This window comes from Dermacentor albipictus, unplaced genomic scaffold (genome assembly GCF_038994185.2).
Source record: "Dermacentor albipictus isolate Rhodes 1998 colony unplaced genomic scaffold, USDA_Dalb.pri_finalv2 scaffold_27, whole genome shotgun sequence".
Classification (NCBI taxonomy): domain Eukaryota; kingdom Metazoa; phylum Arthropoda; class Arachnida; order Ixodida; family Ixodidae; genus Dermacentor; species Dermacentor albipictus.
The window spans coordinates 2,598,819-2,614,856 of record NW_027225581.1 but is presented as its reverse complement, the minus strand read 5'-3'; the positions used below and the strand labels follow the sequence as shown (position 1 = coordinate 2,614,856).

General features: G+C 43.2%; 1 long non-coding RNA gene across 1 annotated transcript; it reads right to left on the bottom strand.

The window, feature by feature from the left end:
• Nucleotides 1-481: 481 nt before the first annotated feature.
• On the bottom strand, nucleotides 482-4,207 carry LOC139052611 (uncharacterized). Its single transcript, XR_011509986.1, has 3 exons — nucleotides 3,866-4,207; nucleotides 2,779-2,906; nucleotides 482-722 (listed from the first exon to the last, which is right to left on the bottom strand). It is a non-coding gene; the product is annotated as an uncharacterized lncRNA (long non-coding RNA).
• Between the last annotated feature and the right edge of the window lie 11,831 nt (nucleotides 4,208-16,038).

Here is a 16,038-nt window from a genome sequence, read left to right as displayed (position 1 = left end):
GCTTTGCGATGTGTGCAACGAATGTGGTTTCCCAAATTCCCATTTTGAGGCAGTAAATATATTGGACAGACAGGCAGGCACCTAAATGATCGTTTAAGAGAGCACTATAACAACGTCAATAACACTGTTCAAGGCCACTTGGGCATTCATTGCCGGGACTGCGGTTGCATGGCCCTCTTTGAAGATACGGAAGTTTTAGCGAGACACAGCTCAACCGGTAAATTATTGAAGCTGATTTCACCAGAAAACTGGATAGTGTGTGTGTTAGTGCCCCCTCTATCCCGCTGACCCCTAGTGAAATTTTGTATCTAAATAGATAGAAATTGTGATGTTTTTTTTTCAAGTGACCATGTTCTTTTTACAATGACTTGCTGTTAGAACACCCCTTGCGACTGGCTTTTATTTTCTGCGCATCACCCCTCTTGTGTATACACACACGATGTGGCAACGCAATAAAATATTGTTGAAAGTGAGTGGAGTGTGTCTGTCGCAGTCCTTGTCCTTCACACTGTACGTCATTTTTTATACTGAAGAGCCAATATTAATTCAAAATTAGAAAAATATAGTGCACATCTGAGCTGTAAAAATGCAAGTGATGCAGCAAATGGCTTTTAGCTTTCCAAAACAAAAAGAAATGTTCACGGTTAACCACGAGGTGCAGGGACTCCATTCTCTGAGCATCTTGACCAACGCAGCGAATGGCATTGCTGGAATCTTGCATCCTGCATTAGCAAAATAAGAAGAGAATCATGAGAATTCAGTGAGTGCAATTACACATGTACTTTGCAGAAAATTTGATAAAGCAACAAGCTCCTCAAAGTAACAAACTTAATGCGACTGGGCAGAATGCACCGCTCAGGCAACTGGGCAAGACAAGTGAAAGCCAGAAGCTTCTATTTTGCAAATTAAGGAATTGCATGTTACTGTGAATGCTAAACCACTATGTCATTGTGAACACAAGGCACATACAGCAGCAAAAACATAAATTTACAGTAGCCTTTTCACCATAGAAAATAAGAGTGAATAAAATTTAAAGACTACCAATGACATCTCTCAACAAGAGAAATTTGTCCAAGAGTGTGTATGTGACCTTAATACAAAATTGACATTATGAAATCTGCAATATATCTGCATTACACTTTATAAGTACTGCAGGTGAGAAGCTTACGGGATATGGCACAATAAGAGTGAAATGCACAAGGCATTAAAAAATGACTGTTTTTATACAACATTATTACGCTAGGAGACAAAGAGCACTGTTTTCCAGAGAGTGCACACAACATGAAAATGAGGGAATCCCCACTGGCATTCTCATTTGCCCTGCAATACATGCATCCAGCCCAACAATATCCAACTCTCCAATGCAGTTTATTAGACACTTTCTGCATCCTAAAATTTATCGTGTATTTCTTATTTACTAATTTAGTAAGAATTGGCATTTTGGCATATTTTCCTCGAAAATTTAGCATCTGTTGTCAACTATTTTTCTTAGAGCACGCCCCCTTCTTTCAATGGGTTAGCTTGGCAATGCACTGACAAGTAGTATTCCCTTATTTGAACTTATGATCCTTCCTCATGCTCCCACTTCATGCTCTAAACTGTGATGCCCCTCCGACGCAGGTTATGTTAATCTGTGACTATTTACATGGTCCTTCTTTCTGTAGCCTCTCAACTAGAGCCTGAAATTTCTTGTCTCCTAGAACAATCGTCTTTCTTGCCCAAAACATATTGCACGGTTGCCCCTCATAGGGGGGGGGGGGGGGCACTGTATATGAGTTTTCACATATTCAATGAATCTCAGAGCCACAACCATTTCTCATCCTGTGTTGCTACTACCCGCATGAGTCACAATGGTTGTAAATTGGCTACCTGCCCTCTCTCGCTTAAAAGTACATTTTGCCATGTGGAAAATGACCCCAAGCATCACACTTCATTGAATGAGTGCTCCTGTGCATGTTTTTTTTTTCTGTCCTGTAATGGCTAGGTTCAACATGGTCAAGTTGTTTGAAAACTGTCTAGCCTCAACCAATACTTTGCGTAGTTTCAAAATTATGAAACATTCAGTTTTCAAAACTTGTCCCAAATTAAGCATGAGACATTTTCATGATGCAAATGAGGTAAGGTTGTGCTTAGAGACTATGATAGGCCTGTTATATCCTGCAAAACTGTGTAAAATGAAATATGCTTGCAATTTTCATGAGCAGCTAGCTCAGTACAATTAGGCACATTACCTGCGGAAACGTTATTTTAACGCTCCCAGGAGGTCCTGGTTTCTTGTAATTTCTTCAAATCCCTTGCAGTCTAGATTGCAATCCGGTGCATTTTTATTTTGATATTGTATTCAAAATAAAAACAGCTGAAATTTTAAGGTATTGATAATTATATGGGAATAAATTAAAGGTAGAAGAGTGTAATGCAGTGAGCAAATAACAAGCTCATTGCAGAGAGTAAACAAACATTCCTTTCCTGCAAATAAATTGGTAGCAGGAAGGTCATACGAAATTAGCAGTGAATGCACAATAAAGAATATGATGCTACAATGCCCCGGCATTCTGTGAATATTCTTGCACAAAGAAAATCCTCATTACGAAAGACCATCAAGAAAATGCAAATATATACTTTGGATCAGCAGTCATACCTGCAGTATGCACTGCACCATCGGCAATATTTACAACCACAGACAACTGCACATCATATCAAGCTTAGGCGGCCAAGGAGCCTGAGTTTTAAATTATAACTTGACTTATTATATTACACTACACAACTATATATACTTACAATGTTGTCTTCTCAACCGCTTTCAAGAAGACATTAACCATCTGTCTGAAGGCGAACGCAAGTGGCTTGCTCTTGATGGGGGGCGCCAAGGCTGGGCATTGTGAAATTGCTGCTGCCATCTGCATGACCTGCGAGAAACGACACTCTAACTACAAGATAAACAAATGCTATTAGAGCAAATGACAAGATCATTGGCAATGAGCCTCGTTTTGGTTTGCACGAGAAAAGCCAAGAATATGGACTTTGTGCTGCTTACTGAAGAAGCAAGCCTCCTTCCAGATGTTGCAGTCATGCATTAAGATTGTCACACAGCTGCATGCGTGTATGCTCAAATGCTGCTGTCGCCAGTATGCTTTGAAGTTTATTATTTCAAGTTAAATTGATTATTGTGTTTTCTTGCCAATTCTTGGCAAACAGACCAGCAATGAAGTAGCTCACTTACACACATACTCCCTTTTGAGGAGCGAATTCACACACACGCACGCATGCATGGGCGCACACACACACGCGCGCACATGCCTCTACCATATGAGCAGCTCCTACGCTTCACACACATACATTTTTTTTATCCTGTGTCACTCCTACTGCTAAGGCATGAAACATCCTTTGTGTTACCAACCCCAAACTCCTCAACCTACACCTCCAGCTTAAACACTTTCTCGAGAGCCAGGACAAGCCTTCTAGCTTCCCCAGTGCTCCAAACTGTAGTTACGAATTTCAATAGGGCTATAGGTGACAGCTCTCAAAGGGCATGCAAACTACCCGGAGACCTAATGCTTGTATATGATACCTCTAAAGCACAACACTTCAAATTTTCAAAATTCATTAAAGCTCCTGAAGACAACTGCTATATACGTAGAACGTCTCGAATAACCTGCCGCTAACAATTTCAGCGGTTGTCTGCATCAAAAGAAATGCGGGCTAATGGGAAATCCACGTCTTTAACATTGGAACTAGTGTAATGGCGAAACACACTACCAGATTTCTTAATCATTTATTTATGCTCTGGATGTAATGTTCCTTTCACAATAACAATCAAGGATGTCGATTCATCAGGGCATGGGAGGAAAAAAGACGAAGCGTATACCTGGCGCCTTCCCACTGGTGCTCCCGAGAAACGGCACCTCATACAGCAGTTGTCCAGGGTGGCTTGAAACCAAACTCGGCTTTCAGGCGGGAACACTCGCTGCACCAAATCGGAAGTTTTATTGCGAGTAAAACTACCGGACTCATGCAATACATACGCACGCACACACAAGTATACGCACTCTCAAAGCGCAGACACAAAAGCGCGCACGCGCACATTGATGCACACAAACAAGCACACATATATGCATGCAGGCAGACACGCTAACACGAGCACGCACACACAGCAACCCACAGACAACACACTCACAAAACACGTACGCACTAGACACGCGCAAACACGCCGGCCCATACAAACCGGCATGTACTGTACGCGCGCGCACACGCACACACACACAGCGAGCCGAGCGCACGCACGCACACACACACAAAGCGAGCTGAGCTGAGCGCACACACGCACACACAAATCGAGCCGAGCGCGAGCATGCGCACACGCACAGACAAAGCGAGCCGAAAAAATGCTGAAGGCGTCCGGCAAGCAGCAACAGCAGCACGCGACCGCATCAGGGAGAACCAATACCGCGCTGGTTCTTTCGAAAGGTGGCTAAGCCAGTCCTTTTTCAACGCGACGCAATAGTGGTCGACCACATTTAACTGAAGTGCGAACGACCGTATTACAAGCAGCCGCGCTGAACGCACAAGAGAATCACATCAATGAACGCTCAAGCGCTGAGAAACAAAGCGTAACTATGCAGGCGCACCACGCCCGATGTAGATTTGACAAACATTAGTCACACGGGACGCGATCGAGGTAGTTCACTTGCCCTAGTAGGAGTGCAGCTGCTCTTGCTCTTACATTAGCGAATTATGAATTATGCTACGAGATCACAGTGAGATATTTCTAAAGCGAACAAAACAAATACCAAATAAACGGGCACTTGCCTGAAAATTTCCGTCATGCCAGTACTACCGACCGGGCACGTTGCAACTTCTCGTTTCAGCCTTCGTGGATCCATCTTCCAGTGCGTACGAACGCTTTGCTTTGAAGTGGGACACGAGTAATACACAAAGCAAGGGCCACATCTTTTTCTACCCCGCGCGCAAAACTAATCACACGTTTAAAATTATTGCGCACAGCGCGCGACGCGAACGCACGCGAAAACGAGCATGATGGCACAGCTTCCGCCTTCCCGTCCTGCCGCGCGCCGAAGTGATGGTACAGCCAATGTTCTTAGACATACTTCAGTTTCGCAGCTCCCTATGCGAGCCCATTGGCCGACATGGCCGAAACGGGTGTCACTGAAACTACCGGCGCTGCAGTCGCGTCTTTCGTCACGCGCCGCGCGTCGTCTGCTCCTGCTGCGATGCGTCGTTTGCACCAACAGGCCTGTAGGCGCTTATCCGTCGGTAAATGTAGTTTAGATACGCAGTCTGAGTTTTGTGACAAACCTGCCGCGCGTAAGTAACGGGGACTTCACGGTGTCTGTGCACTATCGGCGCTGCAGTGACACATCTCTCACGCAGCGCGCATCGTCTACTCCTGCGATGTCATCTCTGCGGTGGGTCGTTTTCCCCAACTGGCCTGTGCCGTTCGCTCTTCGACGACTGTGTTTTGGCTGCCCGAACAGTATTTTATGCCAAGGACCTTTGAATGACATGTCTAGCTAGTCTTTAGAAGCTGCAACTACACCACAAATGAGAGGTCGTGCACTTCGATTCCGCTTTTAAACCAATTTTTTTTTCCCTATAAAAGCGCCACGGTGCTCCCTTCAGCGGGGGCTTTGTTTTTTGCTGCTTATTCTTAATATGTGTATTCATTAAAGACGGCGAGCGCCTGTGCAGACGTAGGGACATTAACGCATCACGCCCAGCAGTCGCTTGAGATAACGCTGCGGTGAATTGATCCACCCCCGTCAACGCTTCTTCGCCTAATAAATTTAATTGACACATGTATTTTTTATAGTTGTCCGCGGATATTATGGGACGTGCAAATGAGTTGGAAGTGATCTGTGAGCAGTGACAAGGACGAAGTTAAATACTATGAACATATTTATGTCAAAGTTTAATTCATTTTCTTTTTGGCGAACAAAACAAACAACAAACACAGTGGCACTTTTTATTTACTTTGTGCACAAAAAAGTAATTTTGAGCTACTTTTGCTCAAAGCAATTTTGCCCTCCTTCTGGCTGCTTGCACCTTCTATGTCAGCGAGTTATCGACGCCAATCAGCACAGGTTATATATGAAATAACCTACTAGCTCACCTGTCCAAATTTGTGTTTCAGCAAATGGTTGAGTACACACTTCAGGGCATGTGGCACATCACACTGGAAATAAAGGTACGCGTGCTCAGGCAGGCATGTATGTGGAATCTTGTGAGAAGGTGAGTTTACGCTGCCGCTCATTCCCATCTGCTGCCACATCGAGCGATTGTTCGCAGCTCCGTCACTCACTACGGCGATCACCACAGCACCACGTTTATGCAATTGCATTATTTCTTGCAACACCAGCTCTGCTAAAATCCTGCCAGGCGCAGCACCTTTCGTGGCAAAGCTAAAGGTGGCACGTACGCGGTTGCACCCAGCTCTCCAGAAGTGGTACGAACATCAGCACGAGCGCATGATCTGCAAATTGGTCAGTTACTTCATTTGAAATACCATCGTAGTCCACAAAACCATCAAGTTTGGAGGTTGACTTGTTGAAATTGTACGCCTGGCGTAACTTAATTTCATCCAAAATCAGTGTTCCGAGTTTCTTCCCATCTGCTCTGTTGCCAGCTGTTTTCCAATAGCTTCGCCCGTGTGCTGATATTTAGGTGCACGTTAAAGAACCCCAGGTGGTGGAAATTTCCGGAGTCCTCCACTACGGCGTGCCTCATAATCAGAAAGTGGTTTTGGCACGTAAAACCCCATAATTTAATTTTTTCTAATAGCTTCCATACAGAGAGGATTGAAACCATACTTGCATGGTATTCCTTTCAGAATTTGTGTGACACGGCTCATGGAGGGCAAGGGCAGCATATTTATGTCAGATAGAAGCTTATATGCTCGAGGGCTCGCTAATATCCTCAGCATTAAACAATTAAGAAGCCAGTCCGCATTGTACCGCGCGCCACACGGAGACTTTGCTTTCAACTGTTTAAACGATGTCATAAATGCAAGGAAGTTCGGCCAACGCTTCCTCGATTCTGTTATCGGACATTTCAGAAAGCCTTCATCAGAGCCAAGATTTCATTCTTTTGCTTTTGATGCGCAGCAGCTGGCCTAGGCAGCCTCTTCTTCGCAATGCGTAGCTTCTGATATTGCTTGATCGTTGCGCTCGGAGCCTTAATGCTCAGTCGAAGTTTCCTCTGTAGACGGAGACAACGCGCGCAGACTAGTTGCTTTGTAAGTACATTGCACTGCTTGTGGTGCATATTATCTGATGTCACCGTGTCACGCTGGCCTGCTTCCACGCCCGCACACATGTTCAAGCTCTCTGCTTCTCTCAGGATTCTTTCCACACTTGCAATGCTAGTCGCAGCTCGAAATAGCTTCCTGTGAATTTTGCTGTAGCCGTTTATTCAGCAAGCGTACCATCCTCTTCAAGCACAACAGTTTTCATTACTCGCAGATGCCTGGCCAGTTGCCTCTATATAAAATATTCCGCATCGCTTAATTCTGTGTTGTGTCGTCCTCAACAATTTCGAACTTCCAGAGCGCAGAAGGCAGTGTCACGTTCGTGAGCTCGTTGAGCACCATGTGTGTAGCGCATATTTCTCAAGTTCCTTCTTCCAAGCCAAACAGCAGGTTAGTTGAAGCGCTGTCACTACAAGCTTCGCCCGATGTATTTGCCGGCACTTGCGCTCGTTCTTTTGGTGGACGTCGCTTTCGCTTCACATTTTTGGCTTTGAGATGTGCTCAGGCAGCCCAGAAAAGAGCTGAATAAGAAGTGGGCCAGGAACAAGCATCCATTTCCCGCGAGGAATCAATATTTCTTTGTTACCCACAACATGCTTGTAGCGTTTCAAAATGTCGTCGTCCTCAAAGTGGAGTTCACACACTTTTGATTTGTTTGTGAGGCGTTTGTCTTTTCGGTGTAGCATGCGTTCCCAACTTTTAAACTCTCCAGCGTCTCGCGGCGGTGCGAAAAAATGGTGACCATGCGGCATCATGTCTTAGGCCGCTGGTACAGCCGGGGGCAAAACAGCACGGCATAGGGAACTTCTTGCTGTCATGAGACGCGGAAACGCTTCTTCAAGAAGCTTTTCAAGAGAGCAAATCACGACACATCACACAACACCTACAAAACGGAGAAGGATAACGGCAGACGACGCAGCGCAACCAACATGAAACCAGAAGTGAAAGCAGAAGTCATGTTTCAAGTTCATTACCAGAAACGCATTTACAGTACCTAGCTCAGGTATGACAAATTTTCACAAAGAGGCTCAAAATTAAGAACTGTGAAATAAGAACTTCTCAAAATTGAAACCAGAAATCTACCAGAAATGGAGCAACTTCTATCAAAAACGAAACAAAAAACTGACGAAAGACGCGATCGCAGCGCCGCTAGTTCGCGTGACCACCACTTCGGCCATCTCCCGAGCGGAGCTGTGAAACTGAAGTATGTCTAAGAACGTTGGGTACAGCGTCGGCCGTCACTTCCGGTCGCTTTTCATTGGGCATGGGGCGGCCGCGCAAATTGAACGTTTATTCTGACAGGTTTGCTTGCTCGCATGGCCGCCTGTTTGCTGCTGCTTCGTTGTGGTCTCTAACTAGAGCGGTGAGGCGCGTAGTTGTTAATACGTTTCGTGCCGAGCATTTTATTTTGGGGTGGGGGGCGCAGTTTGTGCTGCATCACTGAGGGTACAGTACACAAATCGGGACCGTGAGCGAGACGATTGGCGCTCTTCTGCTGGTGCGATTAGATTATTTGCTGCGTCCGAACGAAGCAACTTTGCGAGGTCACAGCGTAGTTTCAGCGATAAAGACGCTCACATCTTGGTCGTGCGACAGCGACGCGTAAACATTCATGAGGAGACTGAAGACTGCGTTTGCAAGTGCGTATGCTCTGGATAAGAAATTACAGCTTTGACGACACCAGCCCTTAATATATAGGCTCAGCCTTACAAACTGTATTTGAGGATGCACTTAGAAAGCAGATCAGTAGCTTAGTAAACCTCTGAATGAATTAGGCAAGGTACGTGGAAATTCGGGTTTGAGAACTTCCAACGTGATCTCGCCTCTATAAGTCTTCTTTATGGATTCACCATGCAAATTGTACGTTGATACCATTGTACAGCAGAGGCTCGTCTAACAGCACGTCCCTGTTTGTTCAGAAATGTATCCAAACAGCTTCTTCCATTTCACCACTTTTTGTTGGGCTATTAAGGGCACCGAAATATTAGTGCAGAATTGCACAAGTTGCTCTCGTGCTTTCGCTCTGCTACTGCAGTTTTTCTTGAAGTGTTTAATTGCATGTTAATATTCCTGTGAGCACGAAAAATAATGATAATGGAAGTGTAAGTGAAAGGGCGTTCTTTTTCTGGATGATACATTTTTGGAGTGGCCGTCATGCCAGTAACATCAGAATCCTTGAAGAAATATCGACAGTCACTTAGGAATGCGAAAACTTAATCCCTTCACGCATCTACACCTGCAATTGTCACGTGACCATGATACGTTAGTTCATACATTGTCACGTGTTCTTCACAGTTCTACCTTAATCTCCCGTAATCCACCGTGCTATAGCTTGTACGAACCTTAATGCAATTTATTCCACCCTTATTCACATTATTTCACATTATTTACCCATAATTGCTCATAATTAACGATGTTGTATTTACTACCTTTTGTATCACTACTGACGTCGTACAAGACGGTGATGACTCCACATTTTATTTATTTATTATACATACATTCAAGGCCTAGTAGGCACAACAGAAAGGAGTGGTGAAAATATGCAATAATTGCAATGCAACGCAAGACTAGAAAATCAAACCATAAGATAATTTGAACGGCGACCTTGAATTAGTGGTGTCACAAATTGAGACTGTGGAGGCGGGAAGGCGATTGCATTCAGTGGCTGATCTTGGCAAAAAGGAAGAATGGCACATCAATTTTGTGTTGATGGTCGATGCGAGATGAGAACTTGGTGTGGTGAAAAGATTTTCTTTACGAGAAGGGTTAAATTAGCATATTCTATGAAGAAGACAGAGACGAAAGTATTTGCGACGTAACCAAAGGTCAGGTTCACCTAGTGTTCTTTTCATGGACGTGACGCTAGAATGAAGTGAATAATTTCAGAGAATGAAACGGGCGGCGCAATTCTGAATGCTTTCAAGGGAAATGACAAGATTGGCGTGAGCAGGGTCCCGTATGGATTGTCGTTGCGGAGAACGCCACCTTTCCTACCTGAAAGGCCATGAAACGCTTTCGTATTAAAAATGCAATACATACACACATTGCTCAATGCGTGGACGTGTACACGTTACTCAGATTTATGCATCAATACGTTCAACACCCTTCAGGCGTCGATTTAACACCCTTATTCGAGCAACGTCGCACCTTATGTGGGGTATACACCCTTGTGATAGGGTGCTTTGACCGAAAAGGGCGCCGAAAGGGTGTGGGAATGGGTGTAAATGCTGACAGCACCCCTATTAACCCCCCTAAGGGTGTAAAAATGTTTAGTGTGTAGCTATTTACTCCCATAATGACCGCACCAGTCAAGTACATGGCATCAAAATTGTTTCCCCACTTAATGATGTGATGGCACCCCATACATTCGGTTGCAGCAAGTGATGACGGCATTAACGACACGTTATCTCTATTTTGCGAGTGAAATATTGCCCATAATGTGTTGAACCCTTTTATGGTCAACGACGGCAATATGCGGCTCCAAAACAAATCAAAAATGGTCGATGCCATTTATTTACGATGCCAACTGCATATCAAGAGTATGCTAGGTTTCTCAACGTTTTTCCCAGCATGTGCTACCACTCTGCGGGAATAAAAGGAATGTTTAGTCGCGCTGATAGATTTGATGTTTGTTCCATTTTTTTTCCGCCGACATGTGTGCTATTGCTAGCACATGTGGGTGTGCGGTGGTTAGTGCCGGTTTAGTCTCGCAGCCAGTTTCTTCTTGCATTTGAAAAACTTATGACTATTTAGTTTCCAATCTCTGAAAGGATGACCGCTTCGTGATAATTTCTTTAGTGATCACAGGGGTTCGATTACACCCGTTTGTGGGAGTGCACGGGCACTCACTTATTACGCTGCCATGCCTGCGTTTCCCTTCGGTTTTCTTGGTAGGTGGGGGGGGGGGGAGGGGGACTTGGAAACATATTTCCTATCGTTTCCAATAAGGTACATAAGCGGAGGCTTCCCATTCTTGTTGTTTTCTGATGAGCGCACGACAATAGAGTTTTCTTGAGTGCGCTCACCTGCGCAGTGTGATTACGCTATGGATAGATTATAGTCTACCAAAGCAAAAGATTTGTTTCTCACCTTACGATTTTTTAAACAAGAAATTACCGCAATCTTTTCAAAATATGTCTCTGATAATTATATAAACATGCACTAAAATGATGTTGTAGTTCGCATTTGGCGCAGAAATATACCTTTAATGGGTTAACCTTGCTTTGTTCTCTTTCGCCATGGACCAGTAGGTGAAAGTTGCGAATGTGCCATTAAAAACCTTTTGAGTGTGTGCTTGAGGTGAGAAACCATTCTTCCGTCATGCCAGCACAAACAGAACACTGCCCTGCAATATTTCTTCTAATGGTTACATAGATGCAGCGTATCTTGAAACAGGGCATAGACAACAACCCATGGCCAGAGCAGATGGTTCGAATTATCAAAGTTTTACCACTTGTAGTTGTGTAAATAAAGTACATACCAACCATTCAACGTGTGCATACTTCGTAAATAAAGTGTTTTCAATGCATAAGAGCTCATTGCTTTAAATTCAGGCACACATTCCCCAATTTACATTGAATCTCTAAAGGAATTAAGTTCTAGAGGGCATGGTAGGTATGTGCCCAGCCCATGTCAAAAGCAGAGAATCATTTCTACAAGGCCTCCTAGAACGCATATGTGATGTTTATTGATCAGATATACATTAACGGTAAATTTACAACTCCACAATAAAGAGCTTCAGATGGACAAAATTATTGCCGAGCCAGTCACAACAGAACTTCATGGTGCGGGCGCTGCATGAGATATCAAGCCTACAAGTATTATATATCTGTTCTGCAGAACACAGAGCCTAACAGTAGCGTAAAACAGTGCATAGGTGAAATATAAGGCCTTCGTATAGCAGTAGCGCATGCGTGGGATACGATGCCCCCATATTCATAGATGTAAGGCAAGAAACGTATACAATAACCTCATATACGACTATAGGAGCCATATGCAACACGTACATACGGGATTTTTCAATGAGGGAAGTGGATGAAAAATAAGGAATTCATTGATTCCTTCAGAAGCATTAATAATGAGTTCAGGAAATCGCGCAAGGAGAGATGAGGGGAAGATATGAATGCGCAAATGGAGTATTTAGAGGGATATACTGTGTGCAATGGTTGTTTAATGCGGGATCTCTGCGATGAACCGAACCTTATAGTGTTGGACTTGAAGAATGAGTGTCATGGAGAGCTAAGTTAGTAATGCGGACATAGGCAGTCATGAATCGATAATATCTTAGTCTCAGCAACGGCCTAAGAACGACTAGATCAAATGATAATAGATAAAGGTGGAACGATTGCTAGGGTAGCCACCATAAAGTTTAACCTTAAATTTTGAAAGTGATACTAATGTAAAACTTGAGCTAACAGTTTTAAAATGCCTAGAGATCAAGAAAATCAAATAACAGAGATAGAAAAAAAAGACAAAGGACTAAATGAAGGCCTTACAACAACAATCTAGGGATGTAGGAAACTGAAAGACATTATGCAGGAGATAAGACAGCCAGAGAAACTAAATTGTGGGATTGGAAGCAAAAAACCCTAGAGGTAACAGTACGCCGAAATAACACAATCTATTGAAGAGTGTAAACGGGCATCTAGGGATAATCGGGAAGCCTAAAAGTTGGGATTAAGCGAAACAGGCCAAGACGGAAGAAATACCAAGAACAGCAATTGGTGGCGAGTGAGTTCGTGCACAAAAAAATAAAATGCAATAGTGAAGCTTGGGTGCAAATATTTACAAAAGAAGACAGAGCTGCTATAAAAGATTCAGAAGCTATGTAGCAGCCTTGCTCCAACTAAAGATTCGGAAACGGCTGTAAGGATTGGAGACGGTAACCTGTTCGAGGAAACCATGTGGTGTGGTACATCACAGGGATGATTAAGGGATAACGTCGGCGCAAATGAAAGCATAGTTCAGATACTAGCAGATTAAGCAACAACAGTGCCTTAGAGATCATAATTTAGGTGGAAAATCTTTTACTGATAAATGCAGGAGAAAATCACCCGAATAACATGGTCGCAGCTGCCGATGAAATTCATTTCAGCTAATTAAAAACCTCGGTCCCAAAAACAAGGCGCTGCTGACTAATGCCATTGAAATAATGATTAAAAGAAATGAAATTTCAACTAGACGGCGTCAAGGCACCATGAACCTCATTTACGAAGGAAAAGGTGATTAGGATAGGTTGAAGTCTTACAAACCAGCTAGAGTAACGTCGGTGTTATACACAATGGCAACGCAAGCTATAAAATGAGAACTGTCGAAGTGGGTGAGAAGAAATTATATACTGGCAGAACTGGAGAGTGTGCGGGGGGGGGGTTCGGGATACGCAGACGCTTAACGGACTATATGTTTGTACTAACTCAGTGCATAGCGATTTCAGTACCTCAGAATATACATTTATAGTTAGCATTTCGAAATGTTAGGCGAGACTACAACAATGTAGGCAGGGCATTGATGTTGAGTATGCTCTAGCACGAAGGTATTGATAACAATTTCACGGAATCACGAAGAGATAGATACATATATAGAGAGACAACCACGATTTATATTAAGGACATATAAATACGATTGGAAAACATGGAATTTGGGTTTCAGTTGTCATACACGCTGAATAGACGAATGGTGCTACAGATTGTCGCTGGCCTGATGTATGCGGACGGCATGTTGCTACCAGTGGACAATAAAATTTATTTACCAACGGCGTATACATAAAGGAAAAAAAATATTTGCTCAAGCACGCGGAAATACATTCTGAAATTAAAGGGGAAGTGGAACAGTGCAATAATAAAGCTTATAGCACATTACACCCCCCAGAAGTATGCCTTGGTTGAAAAATCTAACAACAAAGAAAGTTCCGGGCACTCTCTTTGAAGGAGTATCTGCTTGTACCATACTTCCCTCTCATTTAGAGAGTAGATCGGCCTCGACCCTCTTTGAGAAAGAGTAGGATAACTCTTCCTGACAGAGTTTCGTTACTGCACCGCAAGGGAGTGCTAGTACTCTACCGCAGGGTGCTACTACTGTAACCACAAGGCTAACAGTACTTCCCCAGACAGAGTGCTTCTACTCCACCAACCTGAGTACTCCTACTTCAAGCCGAGTGTTTCTACTCCCCCAAACAGAATGCTTGTACTGATTCAGAACAGAGTGCTAGTACACTTCACAATAGTGTAAAAGCCCGAAGGTAGATCAATGGTCACCTTAGAAGAGATTCGTAATACATACATGTGGGGGAATATTTGGTTCCTTCATACACAGCTCCTGCACTTATGCTTGGTGAATGGGATGTAATCTGTAGTCGCCGAGTTACTCAAATGAAATATTTCTCTCCTAAACAGTCTCAAGAAAAACTGAATAATAATTTGAGAGACATACTGACAAACACATAAAATCAGATTACAGTGATGGCCATGAATTTTAAAACACATCTTGCAATAAAACAAGTATATTCTCGAAAGTTTCATCAGTATTACAGTGTAGAAAGATCCCTTATGTTACATTTGCTACACCTTCTCGGAAATAAATTATACAATGTAAAGTTAAACAGAGAACAAACGTGTGCAAACTCACAAAGTATTTACACTATGATCAAAAAAGTATGCGCCACATTACTGGCCAACAAACATATTTCTGGCACAAAAGACATGCACTTATATGGCAGAGGTTACCAGATGAGCTGCTAAGCATGAGGCTGGTAATGCAGATAAATTGTGCACATTTTTCCTGTTCCATATTCTAAGACAGCAGCGCATTTAATAACGTCCTGTACAGTGTGTGGATGTTCCTGACTGAGAGTACACTGCATTTAGGACTGTGTTGTATATTCTCATATGAGGCCGCAGATGTAGCTAGCTCTGCTTATATTTCACATAAAGTTATTTATGTACGGGCTGCACCCCATTGTGTCTAACTGTATCTTGTCGTGGTTCTTCAGCAATATCCTGCTCGGTCTTAATGCGGTAGGGGCGCATCATATTTCCTATTCGGTTGGCCTACTCACGAAAGTAGTTTTCTGGTGCTGTTGGGACTAATCCGTTACACTTTCTGACAAATAAATAAAATTAAATGTACAATATTATCGAGTGTGTAGCAAATTAGTATAAAGCTGCGAAGAGCATTGACATTAAAATCTTGCGGATCACATTTCTTGTCATATATGGTAGCGTTTCATTCCCATTATGTTAGGAACGCTTTACTTTTCAGAAGCAGCTTGCATACACACATGATCAATTATTGTGTCCCGTTGCAAATGCAATCTAACTAAAGTATAGTATGGTTCAGATGTGAACCAAAGAAGATTATGCATCAGAGGCGATGTAAGCCTAAGTACAGGCAGGGATGTGCACGGAAAAGTCAAAGAAGCAAATCACAAACTGAGAAAGGCACCATTCTGTTTCACATATCCCTTCCATGCACGTGGATTTTGCATGCGTCTATCCATGTACTTGCACAATGAACCAACTACCTGAAACTAAAGCATTTCTCCTACTGAAGTTATTAAGATGCGCTAAAGTAAGAAAAATTGTAGCACTTCACAGAATCTTCGCCTCAAAACAAGTACATATGCGTCTGGGAAGGGCCTAGTTGGTTCACCAGCCTACTTGGTTGCAAGGAGATTGAGTCACCCTAATCAAAATGTCAAATACCTGCCAGAAGCTATCATATTACTATTTTACAGAATGAGAATCCACAATTTTCCATTTTAAATATAACTTTCAATTACA